General features: G+C 52.4%; 1 pseudogene; it reads left to right on the forward strand.

Annotated features, from left to right (window-relative positions):
- Nucleotides 1-2,293: 2,293 nt before the first annotated feature.
- LOC101643614 lies at nt 2,294-2,808 on the forward strand (annotated as a pseudogene).
- Nucleotides 2,809-11,295: the final 8,487 nt, after the last annotated feature.

The raw sequence follows: 11,295 nt of genomic DNA on the forward strand, positions 1-11,295 counted from the left end.
TGAAAAGGCACCCAAAGCTCGGATAGGTGGTCTGCTTCCAGGAGAAAGAAGAACACCTGCTGGCAAGCACGGCTCTAGACCACCTCACACACATGACCCCTGCTGGTGACAGACTCAGCCCAGTCGGGCTTGTCACAAAGTGCGCACGCAGGTACCAGGTGTCTCGTCACCCAGGGCCTCAGCGGTACACAACTCCCACATCACTGCTTCTGCCTGGCTGGCCCAGCTTCCAGAAGGAGCTGGGCCAGCACCCAACAGGGCCCGGTGTGGGAGCCCAGGACCAGAGGAAGGGCAGCCCACAGGGAGTGTGATCATGAGACAGCACCGCTGCTCATTGTCCAGGGCACATCGGGGCCATTCAGATGGACGGAGCCCCAACCCTGTGCCAGTTCTCATGCTACCGATGGGCCTAACCACTCACCAAGCAGGTAAATTAGTCAACAGCTCTGCATTCTGTCCAGACCCGAGTGCGGCAAGTGGATTGCCCCTCTTAGCCGGAAAGCGGGTGGTCAGTATCTAACCCACAGCACTGCACAAGAAAGGCCTGGTAACCAGCTAGCCTAAAGTAGCGCGACAGACCCGCTCTGCTCTGCAACACACGGGGTGGTCAGCAGTCAGAACTGGCTCAGAAGCAACGGTGTGTCTTGGTGTGCGTCAGCATCGAACTGATGGCCAACAGGTTTCGGTTTTCTTGTTTTCTGAATGTCGCGATGCCAGCTCCCTGGATAGTGCACATGGTTAGAGGGCTCAGCTGCAAACCTAAAGGTTGAAGGATCAAGCACAGAGGACAGGCCTAGTGGTGCCTCCAAAGGGCTGCCATGGAAACACTGCGGATCACAGTTCTGCTCAGACATGCCCGGCGTTGCCAGGAGCCGGACAGGACTCAGCACCAAGGGTTGTGTTTTATGTATTTATTTTCTGATGTCATGTCCAACAGTAGGAAATGAGCTGAGGAAAAGTTAAGGGGTCAGCAGTTGGTGTAAGACATGGGGGGGGTGTTTTATAAATTATCAAGGGTTCATGAGGGACGGAGGGAGGAAGGGAGTGAGTGAGGGAGGGGGGATGAGGAGCTCCTATCAAGGGCTCAAGGAGAAGGAAAATGCTTTGAAAATGATGATGGCAACATATGTACCCATGTGCTCGACTGGATGGATGGATGGATGGATGGATGGATGGATGGATGGATGGATGGATGGATGGTGAGAAGGGCTGTAAAAGCCCCCAATAAAATGATTTTTCTTAAAAAGAGGTTAAGGGGAAAAAACCCCACAGTGGCTGGGTGGAGGAACACTCTGTGTCTATTATTAGGTGGGCACACAACGCCTTCTACCCAAATGAGACTTTTGCACAAATCCCAACAGGAGATGAAGAAACATCTCCAGCTTCTCCTAGCTACACCCAGAGTAAGAGGGAGGGTGTCCTCCAGTCTGCTCGCAGTGAGGCACTGTTTTAAGTGCTTTCTATCACCCGATTTGCCTTGGACAAGTACGATGACGTCACCCGTTTCTCAGATGCAAAACCTGCGTCCTAGCCACAGAGCCTGCACGTGGCAATCCCGGTCAGGAAACTGAATCCCGGTGGAGATGCCTCTGCGTGCATGAAGCACTGTACTTGCATGCTCCACCGTAGCCGTGCCCCACTGCCGCCATTTACAACAGCAGGAAACAGCAGGGTGTGCGTAGACAGAAAAAGTTTTCTTAGAAGGGAAGTAGCTGCTGCAACCGCAGCTGCTAACAGTAATAATCTCCAGGGGCAGGGCTGCCCCCAAGGAGAGGGAGGCGACTATTAACTTTTGTTTTATTATTTTTTGCACTGTTTTATTTATTTTTTTGTTCTGCATGTATTACCTCTAAAATAATAATAAAGCTAGTTCACACTGTAAATAAACAAACAGCAGCAGCAGCAGCAGGAACTTAAGAGGAAAGATTTCTAAAGGCCGAGTTGGGAGCAGAGAAAGCACGCATGGTCGGGTGCCAATAATCACAGCGGCGGCTGCCACTGCAGGCCGGTGCCAAGTGCTGGCCAAGCAGGAGTCCCCCTGCTGTCGTTGACAGGGGCTGTCCTGTGGGGTCCACCCCACCCCCCCGGGACCCCACATCCCACAGACTGAAATACCACCTTCTCTGTCAGAGCCCATCATCGCAAACGCTGCGTCCATCCACCTCCGTGACGGCCTTCCTCTCTTTCGCTGGAGGAAGACGAGGCCGTCCTCTCTCATAAAGGGTTACGGTCCCCCTGCCCCGGCCCCCCAGGTTCCCTCAGCCCCACCCGGTCCAGCCCGGTTCCGGGGAGGATGAAGTTCGTGTATAAGGAGAAGCATCCGTTCGAGAAGCGCCGCTCTGAGGGCAAGAAAATCCGAAAAAAATATCCGGACCGGGTCCTGGTGATTGAAAAGGCACCCAAAGCTCGGATAGGTGGTCTGGACAAAAAGAAATACCCGGTCCCGTCTGATCTCACAGCTGGTCAATTCCACTTCTTAATCCGGAAGCGAATTCATCTCCGAGCTGAAGATGCCTTTTTTTCTTTGTCAACAATGTCATTCCGCCCACCAGTGCCACAACGGGTCAGCTGTCCCGGGAACACCACGAAGAAGACTTCTTTCTATGCAATGCCTACACTGACCAGAGTGTCTATGGTCTGGGAAGCTGCTGCCCTGGACCTGGGGGTGTTCCATTCTGCAAAGAGGAAGGTGGCCCCACTTTCTTGACCCATCCCTCCTTCAGGCGCAAATACCACCTCCCTTCTTCAGGACCTGCACTCCTTCACGTCTGCGGCTTGCTCTGCGGCCCTTCCCGGCAGGCGCAGTGATGGTGGACATGGCCCCCGGCAGCTCTCCCTGTCTGTCTTCCTCTTCACCTCTCTCTGCCACCTCTCCCACCCACTTCAGACTTCTCGGCTTCAGGCTTACATCCAGTGATTGTTTTCGGTTTCTGCTCCCTTTCTGACTACCCGAGGGGCCCAGAACCCCAGCACTGCCTTTCACTGCCTTCTATCTGGGGGGCAGATGGAAGGGACTAAAATTGTACGGGGGAGATCGGCACATCAAGAGAGAGGAAACCACCAAGCTGGGGGGAAAATAAAAGGGTTACGGTCTCTGGACACGCACAGGGGCAGCTCTACCCTGCCCTGCCGTCGCCATGTGTCAGAAAGGACACAGTGGGGCAAGTTCCGTTTGTTTGTGTTTCTCTACTGTACCAAGCATGGGGTTCTCCTCCAGGGACTGGTCTCTGCTGATAACGCGCCCCAAGCATGTGAGCTGCCGCCTCGCTTCTTAGGAACATTCTGACGATTCTTCTTCCAACCCCGAATTTGCTTGTTCTTCGGGCGGTCACGGCCACGGTGTTTTCGATACTTCCCCACATGGTCGTAATTCAAATGCATTGGCTCTTAGGCAGTCTTCCCAGCTCAGTTTTTTCAGTCCATTTAGATCGCATCAAGTCAGGGCTAGTAAAACCTCCCGTATTCCAGGCTAGGCTTAGGATGCCTAACAAGTTGACACACAGAGTCTAGAAGCCGCCAAGTGGAGACGTGAACTCATGGGGGGGGCGGCGCAATGCTGAGCTCATGGCTCGAGGCCCCCACCCACACTGAAGCCACAAAGCCCAATCGGTGCCATCGGGCGGTCTCCTGTGTGCCAGAGTAGAATGGTGTTTCCTGGGGCTGTCGGCAGCTGGCTTGTTCAGAAGTAGCTCACCAGGTTTTTCTTTCAAGGAACCTCTGGATAGACACTAACCTTTCAGTCATCACCTGGGACTCCCACCACCACCAGACTAGGTGCTTTTAACACGAGGGGCTTTGCAAGGTCACTGCGCACAAGGTCTGGGCCCAAGCCACTAGGACGGCCCAGTCTCCTCAGCAGAGATGCCTGAGAGGTGGTCAAGCTCATGCGGAGCAGAGAATCAGGGCTGACTCAGATGTGGGAGCATTCCACCAGCTGCGCTCCGGTGCAAGATGTGAGATAAGGACACAGGCTGTGGGGTCGGGCTCCTCTTTCCACCAGGTCACAGATGCGTGCCGCAAAACAAGGCTGCCCAGCTTCGGCACTACGGACTCTTCAACTCAAAGTCACTGCCGAGTCGATTCTGCCTCTGCAACCCGACAGGACAGGGTAGAACTGCCCTGTGGGTTTCCAAGACTGTTAACTCCTCACAGGAATAGAAAGCTTTATCTTTTTGCCTTGGTGGTTTTGAACTGCTGACCTTGTAGACTGCAGGCCAACGAGGGCCCCTCCACTGATATGTAGGGCTCGTTAACTCTGTTTGGGGGTCCCTCCTGTACCTTGTCAGATGCTTGGCATTCGTAGCATCCCTGTTCTCTCGACCCACCAAATTTTAGTAGCAGCCCCTTCCCCAAATGTGCCAACCACAAACTGCCTTCAGATGTTGCAAATGTACCCCTGCCCAGGGGGGTGGGGGGCAGCACCTCCCTCAGGGCACCTCCCTCAGGGCAGCACCTCCCTCAGGGCCCTCCGTTTTCTCATCTGTGAAATAGGAATGATTCTTGCCCATTATAATACCAGGATTAAATGGGCTGGCCCACTTCACGGCTGGCAACCAAGAGACTAGCCAACAATGCACACAGCCCAGGTCACATTCTTTCATCCATCCATCCATCCTACAATAGCTATTTATAGAGCACCTACTATGTGCCAGCACCTACTATGTGCCAGCGCCTAAGCTAATCCTGTACATCAGGTCATATTCATTCATCCATCCATCCATCCATCCATCCATCCATCCATCCATCCATCCATCCATCCTACGATAGCTTTTTATAGAGTGGCTACTATGTGCCAGCACCTAATCCTGTAGATACATGGATAAATAAGGCATGGTGCTGTCCTCTGAAAACCCAGAGTTCATCATAGGTGGGAGTTTGTGAATAAACATACTTACCCAGAGCACGTGGGGTGTGGCAAAAAGGGATACGTGTTGGAACTGCACAGACAAGGGGGATGGGTGTGCGTGTCTGTGTTGTGCAGGGAAAATAATCCACACATGCATGTGTGCCCTTAAGTGCAAAAGACCCCTCTGAGAGGAAACCCCTAGAAACTGAGGGTTCACTTCCAGGGAAGGAAGCTTGAGAGATTGGGATGTGGTTGGGGGGATGTTTTCCCAGAGAATACCCTCGCTGCCTTTTGAATTTCACCTGCAAACCAGGGCTGCAATGGAGTCTACCTCACCTCTGCTGAGAAGGAAAGAAAACCAGCAACAACAGGGAGCCCTGGAAGCCCACCCACTCCTCATCTCTTGACCTCAGTCACCAAGTCAGCCTCTCCCACCTGCATTTCCTCCCCTGCAAACTAGGGCCACCGGATGGATGAACGACATGAAGGGAACCAAGCCTTTCCATTGCTCCCTGGCAGCCTCTAACTGGTACCAGTGACGTCGGCTGGGATTGACCACGTGTAGCCGAGGTAAGGGCTACTGGGCTCCACATCTGCTGGCCATGAGGGGACAGCTCTTGCTTATTCAGGGTTCGAACCACAGGCTGTGGTTCATGCTGCTGCTGCTGCTGACCGTCTGTCAGTGGGTTGCACTGCGGTGGCTTGGGTGCTGCGATGACGCTGGAAGCTATGCTACCAGTATTTCAAATACTAAAGGGGCCACCATAGTGAACAGGCTTCAGGGGAGCTGCCAGACAACATATGACTAAGAAGAAAGGCGGGCGATCTACTCCCAGAACTGAGCCAGTCAACATTTCATGGATCGCAAGAGGGCATGTCATCGTGAAGAAGCATCGTTGCAAGAGGACATCCTGGGTCGTGAAATAGGGGGCCAGTGAGTAAGGCCCTGTGAGCATCCTGCATCCTTCGAGAAAAGCGATCAAGAATATCCCTCTAGAATCCCAATGTCTGGTCGGCATAACCTGCAGAGCCGACCTCTTTGCCTGGAATTGAACTGGTCCAGCAGATCCCCTTAGAAACCCCTCCTTTGATGGGGCCTTTCTTTCTGACGACACCCCAACAAGGCCATGCCACCACACCAAGCGTGTTCCTGAAGGCAGCCATCCAGAGACGTCGGCAGCCATCCAGAGATGTGCTCCCAGATGTTTTGTGTGGAATGAACCATGCACCCCGAACCCTGGGAGCAATACTTCTTGACCTGCCCTTGTATCCATCACTTACTGCAGCGGTTCCCAACCTTCCTCATGCCGCCACCCTTTAAGACAGTTCCTCGTGTGGTGGTGACCCCCAACCATAAAATCACTTTCGTTGCTACTTCACCACGGTCATTTTGCTACTGTTCTGAATCGGGCGCCCCTGTGAAAGGGCTGTTAGACCCATAGGTTGAGAACCGCTGACTTACTGTCTGCCGGCCACTGTGCTCAGAGTCATCTATATGCACCATTTCACTGGACACGCACACCAGTCCTCTGAGGTGGGGACCATGATTGTTCCCACTACACGGAGCGGGAAATCAGGCAACTTCTCCCAAGTTACATAGGGAGGACCTGGTTGGAGCCTGGACTCAAACCCAGAGAGGCTGGCTCCCGAGCCAGAAGAAGGCTGAGAAGGATGGAGGACCACAACAACACCACAGAGCGGACCACCCACACCGACCCGAGGGGAGAGGCCACTGGCTGAATGAAAGGCCAGATTTAGAACCAACCCAGGGACGGGTTTCCCAGCAAAGGGGGGTGTCTGTGAATCGAGGGAAAGCTAGAAGACGGAGCATTCCAAGGCCTGCGGTGAGGTCAGGGCCCCACTGGCTGCCGGGCACAGATCCTGTTTACAGACAGCATGGGTGTGCAATTTCACCACCGCAGGCCTGAAGAGGAGCCAGCGGGAGCCCAAGTCTGCTCTGCCCAACACAGCTGGTGGTGGCCCGTGACCGAGGACTGCGTCCGCCTTCACCCTCTAATGCACCGGCCCGGAGAGCAACGTCTGAAACCATCTGGAGGCAGCCTCCGGCCTTACCCCCAACACCCAGAAAGTGGTCCAGAACCCAGGCGGCAGGGCTGCCTGCCTCCGTGAGAAGGGAGACAGATGGTTGCAAGCAAAACGTTCACGGTGTGTCCGTCCCTGGCAGCTTGTGGCAACCTGCTTGTCACTCTCGGAGCCCTTCCACCCCCATCACACCAGAGGAGCCAACACTTGTCCTCGCTCCCTCCATCCAGTCTGTCGGTACCCCAAGTTCCTCTCCAGTCACTCCCTCCCCGCATCCTAGACTCTTGCATGTCGCCAGACCCCCGTTTGGCCACACAGTCCAAGGCTGTCTGTGAGGACAGACCCAGTCACACACTCTTTATTGTGGACCAGCAGTGAACAGGGACAAAGGCCCTGCCTTGCCCTCTGGAGCTCCATGGAGACAGATGGTGAACAAGGTAAAACAGCAATGAAACACAACACAAGCACTGCTTTTAAGTCCATTCCCACTCAGGAGACGCTCACACGTCCGAATAGGATTGCCCTTAGGGCTTTCTCAGCTGCCATCTTTACAGTCAGCCAGGTCTTTCTTCCGTGCATCTGGAGCAAACCATTTGCCCTCACTGGGGCCTTCCATTCGACCAATAGCTCAACTTGAGAAGGGTGTACACGTGTGTGTGTGTGTGTGTGTGTGTGTGTGTGTGTACACGAGAGGGGTTCAGAAAGTTTGTGGGGAAATCTCAATCTTTTAATTCCATTTTTCCATAACCCCCTGGAAACATAAATATTTTAAGATCTATTTTTAAGTACAGTGCTCTCAGTGATAGGGTAACATCCACCCATGCTCACAGAAGACCAATGATAGGACTATTTTTCAAATTCACCCATGAATCACAAATGCCAAACATAAAGAAACTGAATGATTTTTGCCAACTTCTGCCGTCTGAAATTCATCAAATCGAGACACAATGCACTGGCCCCGCAGATTCCCTCGGGAGCCACTACTGGGGTAAAAGATGCTTCCGCACGATTAAGATGTGCACGTTACAAAGAGTCATGAACTGGTGGCAGAACAGGTTAACCTATTTTGTCTGGAATAAGCCCATGTGTGTAGGAACCGGAGGCCTAGTGGCGATATGTTTTGACTTACTCTTGTTATTTAACCAGGCGCCTGTAGGCTGCCACTTGGACCGTGGCCCACCCTTCGCTATTCTGAACCACAGCACACTGAACCCCTTAGGAATTACTTCTTAAACTGAAAAACACGTGAAGTTCACCTTGGCATGGCCTGAATGCAAGGAGAGAGGTCCGGGGTGCATTCGATAACCCTAACCCGGCCACACCGTACGAACAATGATAACCTTTAACCTGTGATCCTATGGGGATTCAGCCTTTAAAGCCTCACTAGAGGAAAGAAATCTCAACTCTTTAAAGTGTCCAACTGTGCCACACGATGTTTGATCCCTGGAGAGTGCAAACAGTTAAGCACTTGACTGCCGGCCAAAACACACGCAGAGGCAATGGGGGGACAGGCTTGGAACTCTACTTCCAGAGATGACAATCTGGCTGGAGCTCAGTTTCCCTGCCCTGACACATCTAGATTCCCGGGAGTCAGAGCGGACTCACAGCAACTCTATTTTTTTTGAGGTGGGGAGTGGGGGTGGGGGTTGTGCTCTTTGGGGTGTCTTTCCCATCACACACTGGCTGGGATGTGGCTAAGGAAGTGCTACGAGCTCCTTTTTCTCAAAGGTGCCCCAAACTGTAAAGAAAAACCTGTTAGGCAGGGCAGCGTCGGAAGTCTGCAGAGGTCATTTCTGCACAGTGAGAAACACACCCTGGGTGACCTGGCCGACTTGGCAGAATGGAAACTGGACATGGTCAACCCTCGACAGCACCCGCCTCAGTACTTGGAAACAAGAGGCTGGATCTCATGAGATCACTCCACGTGACACCCGCCCCCCCCAAATCCATCAAGCAAATTGGGAAGAATGGAAGCATCCAGAGTCGGAGAGATGGCAAGCGAGCAGCCTGCCACGGCACACCTGAGCAGATGTCACACCCAGAAACACCTGCACCTGCGTTTTACCCCTCTATTTCCTTCTCAGAACCACTGGATGTGATGCTGTCTTTGGCTTCTCCAGCACTGAGAGACGACAGGAGAAGCGTCTGGTGGTATAGTGGTCATTTATGTATCAGGCTGCTAACCAAGAAGGTCAGCAGTCCAAACCTTCCAGATGCCCCTCAGGAGAAAGACTGATGTGACCTACTCCTGTCGCCTCAATGGAGGTGAGTTTTCTTGAGCGTGAAGTAACTGGAGTAGACCCTAGAGCCGGCCCACTCATACTCGAGCCCCTGGCTCCTTCACTTTCTGGCAGTGATACCCACACCGTGCTGGGCCCTTTGCCCACCGGTCAAACAGAACTAACCGCAGTGCACCGCTCTGGAAAACTGTCTAGTGGTTTCTCAAATGGTTACAGACGGAGAACCCAGGGACTCGGCAATTCACGAAGATGACAGGGAGTCTTTACAAAATCGCAGGCGCTTTTATTTTAAAGGCTGTACAGAAATGTAAAGCAACCATTTGGGGACATTTCCTCCAGCCAGGCCGACACTTTCTGACATCGGCGTCCCATCCCTCTAGCCTCTCTCCCAAGAGCTCTGCACGCTCTGATTTATACCACGTCAAAACTGCAATTTTGGCATCTTCGGGGACTCGAATGTTCCTTTTTGTTCAAGGGAACACAAACAAATCAATAAATCTGAAGGAGCAAGGTCAAGGCTGGAGGGTGGCATAAGCTTTCCCAATGAAATTCTCTTGCTACCCTGGACTAGAAGGACTAGACACAGCACTGTGACGGAAAGCAGTATCTCTGGGTGCAACTTTCTTGGCTGCGGTAGTTGAACGATTTGATGTCAACTGGACACTCCTGGCTAGGCGTGGTGTCAGACCTGTCAATCAAGACAGCCTGATGTTGTCTCCCTGGGGACCAGGTCTTACGAAAGACCCTTTTCTCTCTCCCCCCAGTCACCTTCCTGCTTGCTGGCCACCTGAGAGCAGCCGGAGCCCTGTCATGTTGCCACCGCCCTCGGGTCCACTAGCCTCTGCACCCACCAGCCTGCGATCCCCCACAGTCTGCACCATCGCCAGTGGCTACAGGAGTCTGAAGAGGGACTTAATGAACCAGTATTGGACTGACGGACTTGAGTTGGACTGAGCTGGGCTGCTTCCTGGATATAGAATTGCTTCTTGATATAAAGTTCTCTCTTACACACATGAGTGTCACTGCATTTGCTTCCCTCGTCAACCCAGCCTGACACACTGGCCTTTCTCTCACCGATTTTCCAGAGTCCATGACTTCTCTGCCTTGATTTTAGTGGCCCTGAAGATCCCCTGGCAAGTCACTGTTTACACTGGACCTCACAGCGGTTCTCAACCTGTGGGTCATGACCCCTTTGGGGGGGAGTGTCGAACGACCCTTTCACAGGGGTCGCCTGATTCATAACAGTAGCAAAATGACAGTTATGAAGTAGCAACGAAAAAACTTTATGGTTGTGGGGAGCACCACAACATGAGGAACTGTATTAAAGGGTGGAGACATTAGGAAGGCTGCGAACCACTGTTTTACAAGGTACTTTACTGAGATGAAGACAGAGAGAACTTATCTGTAGCCATCCGCCGACGGCGGCGACTTGTTTAAACACACTTAATTCAGAACAGAGCCATGCATGTATAAGCTCGGTCCCTAGCAGCCACAGTCTCTTGCATACCTTGGTATATATCCCAGGGAACTAAAGAAATACAAATGTCACGCAACACTGTGTGCATTACTCATAAGAGCTGAAAAATACAAACCACATAAATGCCTATCAGTTGCAAACGAACACACAAAGCCACGCCTAGCCATTTCATGTTACTCAGCCACCAAAATGAAAGAAGTGGGGACACGCTACGTGGACAGACCTGGAGAGCACTGTGCCGGGGACACCAGTCACAGGCCCACGTTGTGCACTTGCACTGTATCTGAGTTACAATGAATCTATCACGATGTATTGTTGTTACAACAGACGGCCCTTACAACCAATCATTTGGTGTTTTACATCTTACTATTAGTCATTGGTAATACATACAGTGTTGTAGCCCACCGTTTGTTGGTAGCATCATTCTCTGTACGTCTTATGCGTTGTTTCCAACCTCCAACAGATTTATAAAGTTACTGATCATAAAAAAGACACTCGTGGTAACACAAAAAGGACTATCCGACGTCACCGCAGAACCAACTGAACGACAGAGATCCAGAGTGGGCTTGCCAACAGTGGGCTTTCCTGGGGCTGGGAAATGCAGGGACTGTAGGGTGACAGTTAAGGGGTACCCTCTTTCTGGGGTGACAGAAATGTTCTAAAACTGATTGTGGCACTGGCCCAACCCT

The sequence above is a fragment of the Echinops telfairi genome, unplaced genomic scaffold (genome assembly GCF_000313985.2).
Source record: "Echinops telfairi isolate 266 unplaced genomic scaffold, ASM31398v2 ScPeMD7_5;HRSCAF=22, whole genome shotgun sequence".
Lineage (NCBI taxonomy): Eukaryota > Metazoa > Chordata > Mammalia > Afrosoricida > Tenrecidae > Echinops > Echinops telfairi.